Here is a 14,474-nt window from a genome sequence, read left to right as displayed (position 1 = left end):
AAGTGCTGGGATTGCAGGAGTGAGCCACCATACCCGGCCAAAACTCTGACTTTCCTTATCTTTGAACAAGATGCTATTGTCAGGAGGGGAAAGGACAAAGGGGGAGCCACAGCAACAAACACTCTTACAGGGAAGGTCTGAGATTTTAACCTGCAATCTTTACATTACATATTAAAAGTCTACACTGACGTTCCATGTTTTGATAGTTTTGACCATGAACCAATCCCCATCTCTCTTGTAGAATAAGGAGGTAAATAAAGTCTGTTAAGTCACCAGAATAAATCTGGAGACACATTTTGTGTTAAAGTAAGAATTTTAAAGTAATCAGAGCCTCATGGGTAAACTCCTTTGACAAACCACTCTACCACCACACAACCATTTTTCTGCAGTCCTGGCCGTGACGTTTCACACTTTTCACAATTATTTTAAGCACCCTCCTTTTATTTCCTCCTCCTGTGTTCAAATTACAGTTAGAAGAAACTAAGCAGCTTCTATCAAGGTGATTTAAAGCAGCCCATTAAGAATACCATATAGCCTCTCCCATGGCAACCTCCATTCTGATTTTAAATAAGAAATCCCCAAATATCTGAATATGAATTGTCCTGAGATTTAGCTACTTTAACAAAGGAAACAATTAGGCACTTACCTGGTTCCTTCACTTAGGTACCATCTGGACAGGTACAAAGAAAAAATAAGATGGCTGCTGGAAAGTTGGGATATTTGAGTTTTTATTGAGAAAAAGAAGAGAATAGTCCAAAGAAGCCTCAACAAAGTCCCACAGGATAATACACAGAGCTACAATGTTGTCTCACCATCTGTTTGACAGTTCCCATGGAATATTGTGCTTGCCTCTGGATTGGCAGAAGGGTTAAACTCCAAAGCTAAATGTATAGAGGGAGAAAAGAAAAAAGATGTAATCATTTATAAAAATTTATCAACTCATTTATTTGACTGCTGCTTATTCAACAGGAAGAGCCATAAATAAATGGTCCCATGGCAGCCTGGGAGAATGAGACGAGAGAGCAAGAACTGGGCGATTGGGAGGGGAGGCGAAAAGAAACTGACTGGACTCGGTGGGGAAAGACTAAGGGGTGGGAATGCAAGGCAGAGCCAGCTTTTGTTCCTGGCCAGCCCTGGGAAAGCTGGCTACAGGCAGAAAGGAGCTCGAAGTGGGCAATGCCTCCCAGGGGACCTTGAGGACAGCAGCAGCCAGAGGCAAGCCGAGGGCAGATGGCACCCGTCACCTCCTTACCTTCAGGCATCTCCCGGTCATGGACGTGGTGCATGTGGAGGTCCTCACCAACCTCAACAGTCACCTCAGCAGGCTGCACAGCAGCAGCCATAGGCGCTCCTGCCATCCCGTCCCTAGCTGCTGCCTCATAGATGTCAGACTCAGAGGGACACACTGACCCCTGCGGCTGGTCAAACTCGGGGCTGTCCTTGGGGCACACACAACAGGTCAGTATGTTCCCCATGGGGCACCTCTACTCCTGTCTGCCATGACCTGTGCCTCTGCTCACAACTTTAGCCACGCACTCCTGCTGCCCTAGGCTGAGGCTATGCTGCACTTGCAGAGATGGTCTTGCCCGCTGCTCACCTGACTACCTCACAGCCTGGTCCTGGCCCCGGCTGGGGCTGCGGGCCAAGGCCTGTGCCCTGCTGAATCCCCTAAGCTGACTTGTCTGGGAGGGTGAAGACCTGCCGGCTTATTCAATAGGTTGTGAACCCAATAAGCGCTGAGAGACACAACTGCCTGAAGAGAGAACAGACAGAGCTCCTCCTCCTTCTGTAGTCACCTACAGACTGAAGCCCACTGGCCCAGGTGGGAGCACAGGCATGTGGCACACAATGCCCCACCCCACACTTCACAATGCCCTCCCCGACAGCTCACAGTGCCCCACCCTGGTTGCCGCCCCTCCCCAACAGCTCAGAATGCCCCTGCCTGGGCTGCCCCGCCCTGTGGCTTATGATGCTGCTGCTCTCCTGGCCCCTCCTGCAGTGCCAGGGGGACTAAGGTTTTCATTCATCACCAGCTTCCTGAGCTTTTTAGTCCTAAGAAAAGCACGGGGTAGTTCGTTACTTGAAGCCATCTTCCTCTATGAGTTCTACACAAAGCCTCAGTAGAGTGGGTCCCATTAGCAACCAAGTTGAACGACTTTTATTTGCTGAATATAGATACACCTGAATTGCTGACTGTTTTTGTAACAAAACACTCCTCCCCGTCTTCCAATGAGTGGTCATTTTTGTCTACAACTTGACCACAGCAATCCCTGGGGCCCTAGCTTACTCTCAATAAAGAGTTATGGCTGTGTGTCTTGAATGACACCTTAGGACCCATCCTGCCTCCACCTCCTTCTCCATAAAATAGAAACCTAACTTGTCCCTCCATGCTCTGAAATGCTGAAACTTACCAACTCCCTTTTCTCCCCACTATTTCTTCCTTCCATGGCAAGGACTTTCAGATTTTCTTTCTTTTACTAACAAAGCACTAAGCATGATTTTGTCATACAAAATCGAGATTCATAAAGTGGTTTACCACCGTCCTAATTCAATAAAGATGAATACTCGACATGTGGCAAGCAGTGTGTGCCTGACAGTGTCCCCACTGTGCTATGCTCATTTAATCCTCAGAAACAATCTCATTTACAGATTTTACAGGAGTGGAGATGGAGAAGGTAAGTAACCTCCCCAAGGTCACATCACTGCTAAGGGTGGGGCACAATTTGATCCCAGATAGTCTGAATTCCCCAATTCCTCAAGCATGGTTATCAGAAAGTATATTAGTTTGTTTTCACACTGATATAAAGAAATAACTGACGTTGGGTAATTTATAAAGGAAAGAGGTTTAAATGACTCACAGTTTCACATGGCGGGGGAGGCCTCAGGAAACTTACAATCATGGCAGAAGGGGAACCACGGTCTGACTTACATGGTGGCCACACAGAGAGTGTGAGCATGTGAAGGAGCAACTGTCAAACATGTATGAAACCATCAGATCTCAGCTGGGCATGTGGCTCACACCCGTAACCCTAGCACTTTGCGAGGCCAAGGCAGGTGGATCAATTAAGGTCAGAAGTTCGAGACCAGCCTGGCTAACGTAGTGACATCTCGTCTCTACTAACAATACAAAAATTAGCTAGGTGTGGTGGCATTTGCCTGTAATCCCAGTTACTTGATAGGCTGAGGCAGGAGAATAGCTTGAACCCATGAGGATTATGGGGATTACAATTCATGATGAGATTTGGGTGGGGACATGACCAAACCATATCAGAAAGTAAAGGTAGAAGTCAAGCTTGGACGGGAAGTGATATTGTATATTACTATTTTTTTCTTTTTTTTTTTTTCCGAGACGAAGTTTTGCTCTTGTTGCCCAATGAAATTGTTTTTCTGATTTCATTTTCAGATTGTGTATTGCAGATTTATAGAAATACAATTGATAAATGATTCTGGCTATTAACCTTTTATGCTTCAACCTTGCTGAACACATTTTTTTTTGAGACGGAGTTTTGCCCTTGTTGCTCAGGCTGGAGTGATCTTTGCTCACCATAACCTCCACCTCCTGGGCTCAAGAGATTCTTCTGCCTCCGGCTCCCGAGTAGCTGGATTACAGGCATGCGTCGCCATGCCCGGCTAATTTTGTATTTTTAGTAGAGATGGGGTTTCTCCATGTTGGTCAGGCTGGTCTTGAACTCCCAACCTCAGGTGATCCATCTGCCTCGGTCTCCCAAAGTGCTGGGATTACAGGCTTGAGCCACTGCGCCCGGCCAAATTAGCTTATTTTTAAGCTTTTTGATGCTTTTCTGTTTTGTTTTGGTTTATTTCCTATTTATTAATACAAGTTCTTTAGGTATTTTGGATATTTGTTAAAAAGCTTTTCAATTTCTTCATTGCTTTCTTTGCTGTGAAGGTTTTCAGTCTGACATAGTCCCATGTTTAGTTTTGCTTTTCATGTCTCCACTTTTGTGATTCAGTAAATTACTGTCAAGATCCATACCTAGAAACTTCTAGACAAAAACCTAAAAGAAAAGTTTTCTCATCTCAGGTTATTTTATTTTATTTATTTTATTTTATTTTCTGAGACAAGAGTCTTGCTCTGTTGCCCAGGCTGGAGTGCAGTGGTACGATCTCGGCTCACTGCAACCTTCGCCTCCGGAGTTCAAGCGATTCTCCTGCCTCAGCCTCCTTAGTAGCTGGGACTACAGGCATGCACTACCACGCCTGGCTAATTTTTGTATTTTTAGTAGTGACAGGGTTTCACCATGTTGGCCAGGATGGTCTCGACCTCCTGACCTTGTGATCCACCCGCCTCTGCTTCCCAAAGTACTGGGATTACAGTCGTGAGCCACCATGCTTGGCCACATTTAAATCTTTAATAAATTTTTATTTTAGTTTGGCAAACTATGCCCTACCCCCAACCCACGGTCGGATTTTGCTAATAAAGTATTATTGGAACACAACCATACTCATTCATTTACTTACTTTCTATTGCTGCTTTCACCCTACCTCCAATGTAACAGTTGAGTCATTAAGACAGAGACCAGATGGCTCACAGAGCCTCAGATGTTTTCTATCTGACTCTTTTATTTTATTTATTTTTTTGAGACAGAGTCTTGCTCTGTCACCTAGGCTGGAGTGCAGTCATGTGATCTCAGCTCACTGCAACCTCTGTTTCTCGGCTTCAAGCGATGCTCCTGCCTTAGCCTCCCAAGTAGCTGGGATTACAGGCGCCTGCCACCACACCCAGCTAATTTTTGTATTTGTAGTAGAGACGAGGTTTCACCATGTTAGCCAGGTTGGTCTCGAACTCCTGACCTCGTGATCCACCCACCTTGGCCTCCCAAAGTGCTGGGATTACAGGCGTAAGCCACCATGCCTGGCCCTGCCCCTTTACATAAACAGTTTGCTGACCATTGCTCTAAGGCATCCTGTTCCATTCTTGCCTTGTGGAAGTAGCAGAATGAATGTAGGTAATAGCAGGGGGAAGTGCTGAGGATGGAAATGTCAGCCTCTAGAGCAGCACTGCCCCATTGAACTCTGTGGGAATGAAAACGTTCTTTATCTGCATCGACAAAGGCAGTAGCCACCAGCCACCTGGATTGCTGATTCCATTCTAGTCTGTGCTTTTTGGTGTTCTGTCATCTTGCTGCTGACTATTCAGCCTGTCACCACGGCACAATTTTGTATGCAGCCCAGGTTGGTCTCAGCGATCCTGGAGCTACTGACTACTTCCTTGGGTACTGTAAGATCAGATGAGGAATTACTCATATCCAGAGTCAAGATTTTTTACAGCTCCCACAGGTCAACCATTTGCCCAAGTCTGCTATGAGAATGACATGATGACAGACGAGGGCACTTGCTAGTTGCCCACTCCTTTCCCCTATTCATTTTATGCATCTTCCTTCTGTCCTTAGGTTATTTGCGCACATAGTTTCTTGCTCTAGGACCCAGTGTGGGTCAGAGTCAGCCTTTGTTAAATATGATGATTTTCTTTTGGAACAACTAAATCTACTTATCAATCAGTAGGATTGATTTCAGGGGATTCAGGAGACAATAAGTTTAGAAAATACGCAAACTACTATTTTGAGAGGCTTGAAAGGGAGAGAGAACTTACCTAAAAAAAAAGTTCCTATGGTAACAACTTTTAATGCCGTTTTATTCAGTCTCCATGGTCTATCAGATAGGTTATGTAGTAACACTAATTTTACAGATGAAGCTAAAATCTGGAAGCAATGTGGAATAATGGAACGAGTTTGGATTTTTGTATTGTGCCCTAGATTTAAATCTGGCTTTCCGACATAGCGCTGTTTGATTATAGGCAAATTGTTCTACTTTAATTAGCTTTTATTTACTTCTTTGTACACAAGGGGTTTCAATACCAACCTTGCAGGATTGTGATTGGGAGAGAATATGTAAAGACCTTTGTCAACTATCTGGCACTCGAAAAATGGTAGATGATAATGATGAAGATGTTGTAAAGAATGAATGACTTAGCCAGGTAATGGAGCTTCCAGTATTGAGAGCCAAGGCTTTAAACACACCTGCCTGACTCCACAGTCCATGCTGTCAATTCTCCAGTGTGAACGGTTTTTACTCAGTAAGTCTCCTTCACAGGCCCTATTCTAGGCTCAGGAAGGCAAAGATTATTACCAACATAACTCTGTCCTCAAAGGGCTCCAATCTATTTAGCATTAAGCATATGTAGAGTTTCAGAAGGAACCAGCAGCGAGACTGGTGAATCAAAGCTTAGTGCCTCACCATATTCCCCCAGTGTATGCTCAATAGTTCGTTGAACTGTGGAGATAAGTTGGTGGGTAGGGTCTCAGAAGAATGAGAGGACAGGAAACACAGCTTAGGTGTTTAGTTTCATATTAGACCGGCTCCTCTGAGCCAGACGTCGAGGATGAGTGAGCCTGCACGGGGAGCGAGATGACATCTGTGTCAGCTGAGTAACCCACTTAGTGAAGGAGGTTCACGGAGTTGGAAAATCGGTAGGCGGAACGAGGCAGTGGGCTCCCATGTTAGGTTGAAAACGCAGGTGTTGGCTTGAAGCCAGTTACTGTTTACGCCGCAGCTCACTAGCTTGGAAACTGGAGCAGGAGGCGTGGCTGGGCTTACCCAAAGCTGGGATTTGAGCCCAGGGTGCCTACTCCATTGCCTGGCCTACAGTCCTCAGTAAATTGTACGAGGACTACAGAAAGTTATCTGTTTTCACCCTTGTCTTCAACCAAGCACGGTAATGCCCCCATTTTCCAGATGAGGCAATTGAGGCCAGAAACATTAGGGGATGGTGAAGCTCGAAGCGGATTTGTTCAGGGCAGGCCGGCCCAAACGCACCAGGAGTGCCCCTGGCTCTGGAGAGGCCACCGACTGGACAGCATCTGCCTGTATCACCTATCCCCAGCAAATCAGGCGCCTGGAAGAGGATCCCCGGTGGGTCTGACGGAGAGCACTCCGGCAACCCCGCCGTTCCCAGCAGGCCGTGCGGCCGCCCTCAAGACGCCCGCGTGGGCAAGAGTCAGGGGTGCGGTGTTGCTAGGAATAAAAGATCAACATCCGGGCTTTGTAACCCACAACCTCCAGGGAATGCCAAGAAGGCCCCAGCGCCCTGGCGCCCCTGCAACTGCCCACGTCCGGGTCCAGGCCCGCCCCGCCAGCTCTGATTGGAGGGTAGCGAGAGCGCCGTCCAGCGATTGGTAGGTAGTGTCACAAAGGGGCGGGGCGCGGCGGTCGCGGAGCGTTGTCGGTCAGTGCCTTACGTGGAGTTAGTTGCTCGTGGGGTGGCTGAGCCCTGTCGACCTGTGGGCGGGCGAGCGAGCCAGCGGACAAGACTGCGGGTGAGGCTGAGCTAGCGAGCGGCCGGCAGGGGGGGCGCCCGGGCTGCGAGCCGCTGAGCCCAGCCGCGCCGCCGCCGCCGGCCGTAGTAGGGCCGGAATGGCGCAAGGCCGGAGTGGTGTTGCCGCTAGGCGCCTGACTGCCGGGTAGCGTCCGGTCCCCGCCCCTCGCCTTCGGCCTGACGCCGGCCGCTGCTGCCCGGGGACCGGAGCGGCGGGTCGCCTTTGCCCAGGACACACGCTCTGGCTTTTGTTCCTTTGGGCGTGACGCCAGCTTCAGCGGGTACCCAGCTTTCCCGACGGGTGCTGATCTCCGAGTCGCTGTTGTCACGCGGTCTGCTGTGCTCCATATTCAGGACGGTGGGTCTGGGGAGCCCGGATTGGTCTTGGAGGAGCAACGGCTGCGCAGGTGACTCGGTGGCCTCGGCCTCAAGTGTATAGGTATCAGGATGGCGCGAGGAGATGCTGGCTCTGAAATATTTCCCAATTCCGCTTGCAGATCCACTCCGTACTTGAGCTTAGGCTACAGACAAATTAGGCGGTTGATGTGATTCTGTACCTCGTATTTAGAACTTTAGGGATGTTTTCACATATCAGTAAATGAAGATCTGTGTCACAGTTTTAATGGCAGCTTCACATTCTGGATATCTTTATGTTTGGGAAAATGTTTCAAAGGTGACTGCTCTTCTGTAGCTAAGCTTTAGAGCAGAGGATGGAGCAAATTCTGAGTTACTGAAAAACAGCGCTATTGCCTGTTTACCTTTAACTTCCATTTCATCTTTGGAGTTGTATTTTTGGAACTTTTTCAGAAGAGATGAGAGAAATGCTTTGGGAATTGATTTTTTATTTTTTTCTTTTTTGTTTTTTAAGTTCTAGGGTACATGTGCACAGCGTGCAGATTTGTTACATAGGTATACATGTGCCATGTTGGTTTTCTGCATCGATTACCTCATCGTTTACATTGGGTATTTCTCCTAATGCTGTCCCTCCCACAGTCCACCTCCCCAGACAGGCCCGTGTGTGATGTTCCCCTCCCTGTGTCCGAGTGTTCTCATTGTTCAGTTCCCACCACTGAGTGAGAACATGCAGTGTTTGGTTTTCTGTCCTTGTGATAGTTTGCTGAGAATGATTGTTTCCAGCTTCATTCATGTCCCTGCAAAGGACATGAATTCATCCTTTTTTTAGTATTCCATGGTGTATATGTGCCACATTTTCTTAATCCAGTCTATCACTGATGGACATTTGGGTTGGTTCCAAATCTTTGCTATTGTGAATAGTGCCGCAATAAACATACGTGTGCATGTGTCTTTATAGTGGCTTGATTTATAATCCTTTGGGTATATACCCAGTAATGGGATGGCTGGGTCAAATGGTATTTCTAGTTCTGGATCCTTGAGGAATCGCCACAATGTCTTCCACAATGGTCGAACTAATCTACAGTCCCACCAACAGTGTAAAAGTGTTCCTATTTCTCCACATCCTCTCCCACATCTGTTGTTTCCTGACTTTTTAGTGATTGCCATTCTGACTGGTGTGAGATGGTATCTCATTGTGGCTTTAATTTGCATTTCTCTGATTGCCAGTGATGATGAGCATTTTTTCATGTGTCTATTGGCTGCATAAATGTCTTCTTTTGAGAAGTGTCTGTTCCTGTCCTTTGCCCGCTTTTTGATGTGGTTGTTTGTTTTTTTCTTGAAAATTTAAGTTCTTTGTAGATTATGGATATTAGCCCTTTGTCAGATGAGTAGATTGCAAAAATCTTCTCCCATTCTGTAGGTTGCCTGTTCACTCTGATGGTAGTTCCTTTTGCTGTGCAGAAGCTCTTTAGTTTAATTAGATCCCATTTGTCTCTTTTGGCTTTTGTTGCCATTGTTTTTGGTGTTTTAGTCATGAAGTCCTGGCCCATGCCCATGTCCTGAATGGTATTGCCTAGGCTTTATTCTAGGGGTTTTAGAGTTTCAGGTCTAACATTTAAGTCTTTAATCAATCTTGAATTAATTTTTGTATAAGGTGTAAGAAAGGGATCCAGTTTCAGCTTTCTACATATGGCTAGCCAGTTTTGCCAGCACCGTTTATTAAATAGGGAATCCTTTCCCCATTTCTTGTTTTCATCAGGTTTGTCAAAGATGGTTGTAGGCTGGGTGCGGTGGCTCATGCCTGTAATCCCAGCACTTTGGGAGGCCAAGGCAGGCGGATCATCTGAATTTGGGAGTTCGAGACCAGCCTGACCAACATGGAGAAACCCCATCTCTACTAAAAATACAAAAAAATTGGCCGGGCATGGTGGCACATGCCTATAATCCCAGCTACTAGGGAGGCTGAGGCTGGAGAATCGCTTGAACCTGGGAGGCCGAGGTTATGGTGAGCCAAGATCACAACATTGCACTTCAGCCTGGGCAACAAAAGCGAAACTCGATCTCAAAAAAAAAAAAAAAAAAAAAAAAAAATCAGTTGGTTGTGATTTTTGCACATTGATTTTGTATCCTGAGACTTTGCTGAAGTTGCTTATCAGCTTAAGGAGATTTTGGGCTGAGATGATGGGGTTTTCTAAATATACAACCATGTCATCTGCAAACAGGGACAATTTGACTTCCTCTTTTCCTAATCGAATACCCTTTATTTCTTTCTCTTGCCTGATTGCCCTGGTGAGAACTTCGAACACTGTATGTTGAATAGGAGTGGTGAGAGAGGGCATCCCTGTCTTGTGCCAGTTTTCAAAGGGAATGCTTCCAGTTTTTGCCCATTCAGTATGATATTGGCTGTGGGTTTGTCATAAATAGCTCTTACTATTTTGAGATACATTCCATCAATGCCTAGTTTATTAAGAGTTTTTAGCATGAATGGTTGTTGGATTTTGTAGAAGGTCTTTTCTGCATCTATTAAGATAATCGTGGTTTTTGTCGTTGGTTCTGTTTATGTGATGGATTATGTTTATTGATTTGCGTATGTTGAACCAGCCTTGCATCCCAGGGATGAAGCCGACTTGATCATAGTGGATAAGCTTTTTGATGTGCTGCTGGATTCGGTTTGCCAGTATTTTATTGAGGATTTTCGCATCGATGTTCATAAGGGATATTGGTCTAAAATTCTCTTTTTTTGTTGTGTCTCTGCCAGGCTTTGGTATCAGGATGATGCTGGCCTCATAAAATGAGTTAGGGAGGATTCCCTCTTTTTCTGTTGATTGAAATAGTTTCAGAAGGAATGGTACCAGCTCCTCCTTGTACCTCTGGTAGAATTTGGCTGTGAATCCATCTGGTCCTGGACTTTTTTTGTTGGTAGGCTATTAGTTACTGCCCTCAATTTCAGAGCCTGTTACTGGTCTTTTCAAAGATTCCACTTCTCCTGGTTTAGTCTTGGGAGGGTGTATGTGTCCAGGAATTTATCCATTTCTTCTAGATTTTCTAGTTTTTTTGCGTGGAGGTATTTATAGTAGTCTCTGATGGTAGTTTGTATTTCTGTGGGATTGGTGGTGATACCCCCTTTATCTTTTTTTATTGAGTCTATTTGATTCTTCTCTCTTTTCTTATTAGTCTTGCTAGTAGTCTATCAATTTTGTTGATCTTTTCAAAAAACCAGCTCCTGGATTCACTGATTTTTTGAAGGGTTTTTTGTGTTTCTGTATCCTTCAGTTCTGCTCTGATCTTAGTTATTTCTTGCCTCCTGCTAGCTTTTGAATGTATTTGCTCTTGCTTCTGTAGTTCTTTTAATTCTGATGTTAGGGTGTCGATTTTAGATCTTTCCTGCTTTCTCTTGTGGGCATTTAGTGCTATAAATTTCCCTGTATACATTGCTTTAAATGTGTCCCACATATTCTGGTATGTTGTGTCTTTGTTCTCATGGGTTTCAAAGAACATCTTTATTTCTGCCTTTATTTCATTATTTACACAGTAGTCATTCAGGAGCAGGTTGTTCAGTTTCCATGTAGTTGTGCAGTTTTGAGTGAGTTTCTTAATCCTGAGTTCTAATTTGATTGCACTGTGGTCTGAGAGACAGTTTGTTATAATTTCTGTTCTTGTACATTTGCTGAGGAGTGCTTTACTTCCAACTATGTGGTCAGCTTTGGAATAAGTGCCATGTGGTGCTGAGAAGAATGTATATTCTGTTGATTTGGGGTGGAGAGTTCTATAGATGTCTATTAGGTCTGCTTGGTGCAGAGCTGAGTTCAAGTCCTGGATATCCTTGTTAACCTTCTGTCTTATTGATCTGTCTAATGCCAACAGTGGAGTGTTAAAGTCTCCCATTATTATTTTGTGGGAGTCTAAGTCTCTTTGTAGGTCTCTAAGGACTTGCTTTATGAATCTGGGTGCTCCTGTATTGGGTGCATATATAGGTAGGATAGTTAGCTCTTCTTGTTGAATTGATCCCTTTACCATTATGTAATGGCCTTGTCTCTTTTGATCTTTGTTGGTTTAAAGTCTGTTTTTATCAGAGACTAGGATTGCAACCCCTGCCTTTTTTGCTTTCTATTTGCTTGGTAGATCTTCTTCCATCCCTTTATTTTGAGCCTTTGTGTGTCTTTGCACGTGAGATAGGTCTCCCAAATACAGCACACTGATGAGTCTTGACTCTTTATCCAATTTGCCAGTCTGTGTCTTTTAATTGGGGCATTTAGCCCATTTATATGTAAGGTTAATATTGTTATGTGTGAATTTGATCTTGTCATTATGATGTTAGCTGGTTATTTTGCCTGTTAATTGTTGCAGTTTCTTCATAGCATCAATGGTCGTTACCATTTGGCATGTTTTTTCAGTGTCTGGTACCAGTTGTTCCTTTCCATCTGCTTCCCTTCAGGAGCTCTTACAAGGCAGGTCTGGTGGTGAGAAAATCTCAGCATTTGCTTGTCTGTAAATGATTTTATTTCTCCTTCACTTATGAAGCTTAGTTTGGCTGGATATGAAATTCTGAGTTGAAAAATCTTTTCTTTAAGAATGTTGAATATTGGCCCCCACTCTCTTCTGACTTGAAGTTTCTGCTGAGAGATCTACTGTTAGTCTGATGGGCTTCCCTTTGTGGGTAACCCGACCTTTCTCTCTGACTGCCCTTAACATTTTTTCCTTCATTTCAGCCTTGGTGAATCTGACAATTATGTGTCTGGGGGTTGCTCTTCTTGAGGAGTATCTTTGTGGTGTTCTCTGTATTTCCTGAATTTGAATTATGGCCTGCCTTGCTAGTTTGGGGAAGTTCTCCTGGATAATATACTGAAGAGTGTTTTCCAACTTATTTTCATTCTCCCCATCACTTTTAGGTATACCAATCAAATGTAGATTTGGTCTTTTCACATAGTCCCATATTTGTTGGAGGCTTTGTTCATTTCTTTTTACTCTTTTTTTCCCTAAACTTCTCTTCTTGCTTTATTTCATTCATTTGATCTTCAATCACTGATACCCTTTCTTCCACTTGATCAAATTGGCTATTGAAGCTTGTGCATATGTCACATAGTTCTCGTGCCATGGTTTTCAGCTCCATCAGGTCATTTAAGGTCTTCTCTACACTAGTTTATTCTAGTTAGCCATTTGTCTAATCTTTTTTTCAAGGTTTTTAGCTTTCTTGTGATGGGTTCGAACATCCTCCTTTAGCTCGGAGAAGTTTGTTATTACCGGCCTTCTGAAGCCTACTTCTGTCATCTCATCAAAGTTAGTCTCCATCCACCTTTGTGCCGTTACTGGCGAGGAGCTGCGATCCTTTGGAGGAGAAGAGGTGCTCTGGTTTTTAGAATTTTCGGGTTTTCTGCTCTGGTTTCTCCTCATCTTTGTGGTTTTATCTACCTTTGGTTTTTGATGTTGGTGACCTACAAAAGGGGTTTTGGTGTGGATGTACCTTTTTGTTGATGTTGATGCTATTCCTTTCTGTTTGTTAGTTTTCCTTCTAACAGTTAGGTCCCTTACCTGCAGGTCTATTGGAGTTTGCTGGAGGTCCACTCCAGACCTTGTTTTCCTGGGTATTACCAGTGGAGGCTGCAGAACTGCAAATACTGCAGAACAGCAAATATTGCTGCCTGATCCTTCCTCTGGAAGCTTTGTCCCAGAGGGGCACCTGCCTGTATGAGGTGTCAGTCGGCCCCTACTGGGAGGTGTCTTCCAGTTAGTCTACATGGCAGTCAGGGACCCACTTGAGGCGGCAGTCTGTCCATTCTCAGAGCTCAGGCACTGTGCTGGGAGAACCACTGCTTTCTTCGAGCTGTCAGACAGGGTTGTTTAAGTCTACAGAAGTTTCTGCTGCCTTTTGTTCAGCTATGCCCTACTCCCAGAGGTGGAGTCTATAGAGGCAGCAAGCACTGTAGCCCTGCAGTGGGCTCTGCCCAGTTCGAGCTTCCCAGCTGCTTTGTTTACCTACTCAAGCCTCAGCAATGGCAGACACCCCCTCCGTGCCAGGCTGCTGCCTTGCAGGTCAATCGCAGACTGCTGTGCTAGCAGTGAGCAAGGCTCCATGGGCATGGGACCCACTGAGCCAGGTGCGGGATATAATCTCCTGGTCTGCTGGTTGCTAAGACTTTGGAAAAACCACAGTGTTTGAGCGGGTGTGTTGCGTTTTTCCAGGTACTGTCTGTCACAGCTTCCCTTGGCTAGGAAAGGGAAATCCCCTGACCCCTTGCTCTTCCCAGGTGAGGTGACGCCCCACCCTGTTTTGGCTCGCCCTCTGTGGGCTGCACCCACTGTCCAACCAGTCCTAATAAGATGAACCAGGTACCTCAGTTGGAAATGCAGAAACCACCTGTTTTCTGCATTGATCACGCTGGGAGCTGCAGACCGGAGCTGTTCTATTCGGCCATCTTGGAACAAACCAGGAATTGATTTAGAAATCTTTTTGGTGTCATTACTCTTAATAGCTAGATATATAATTGTAAAAATTCTGGAAGTACTTTTTTCTCTACCTGCCCCCAATTTTTTTTTTTTTTTTTGAGACAGTGTCTGTCTGTGTTGCCCAGGCTGGAGTGCAGTGGCATAATCATAGCTTGCTGCAGCTTGGAACTCCAGGGCTCCAGTGATCCTCCCACCATACCCTCCTGAATAGCTGGGACTACAGGTGTGTGCCATCATACCCAGCTAATTTTTTTTTTTTAATGTTGTAGAAACAAGGGTCTCGCTATGTTGCCCAGGCTGGTCTCAACCTTCTTGCCTCAAGTGATTCTCCCACCTTGGCCTC

At 45.2% G+C, this 14,474-nt stretch overlaps 1 protein-coding gene across 4 annotated transcripts in view; it reads left to right on the top strand.

Annotated features, from left to right (window-relative positions):
- The first annotated feature begins 7,201 nt into the window (after nucleotides 1–7,201).
- ZFAND4 (zinc finger AN1-type containing 4) overlaps nucleotides 7,202–14,474 on the top strand; it is a 76,334-nt gene continuing 69,061 nt past the window's right edge. For 2 of the 4 annotated variants that reach the window (XM_030941325.1, XM_030941322.1), the window contains exon 1: nucleotides 7,212–7,740. The gene's annotated coding sequence lies outside the window, so the exon portion shown is untranslated. Of the gene's footprint in view, nucleotides 7,741–14,474 lie in introns of all 4 variants that reach the window. The other 2 variants (XM_030941323.1, XM_030941324.1) reach the window with 2 other exon arrangements.

Source organism: Rhinopithecus roxellana, chromosome 11 (genome assembly GCF_007565055.1).
Source record: "Rhinopithecus roxellana isolate Shanxi Qingling chromosome 11, ASM756505v1, whole genome shotgun sequence".
In the NCBI taxonomy this organism is placed as follows: Eukaryota; Metazoa; Chordata; class Mammalia; order Primates; family Cercopithecidae; genus Rhinopithecus; species Rhinopithecus roxellana.
This window is presented reverse-complemented; position numbering and strand designations above follow the sequence as displayed.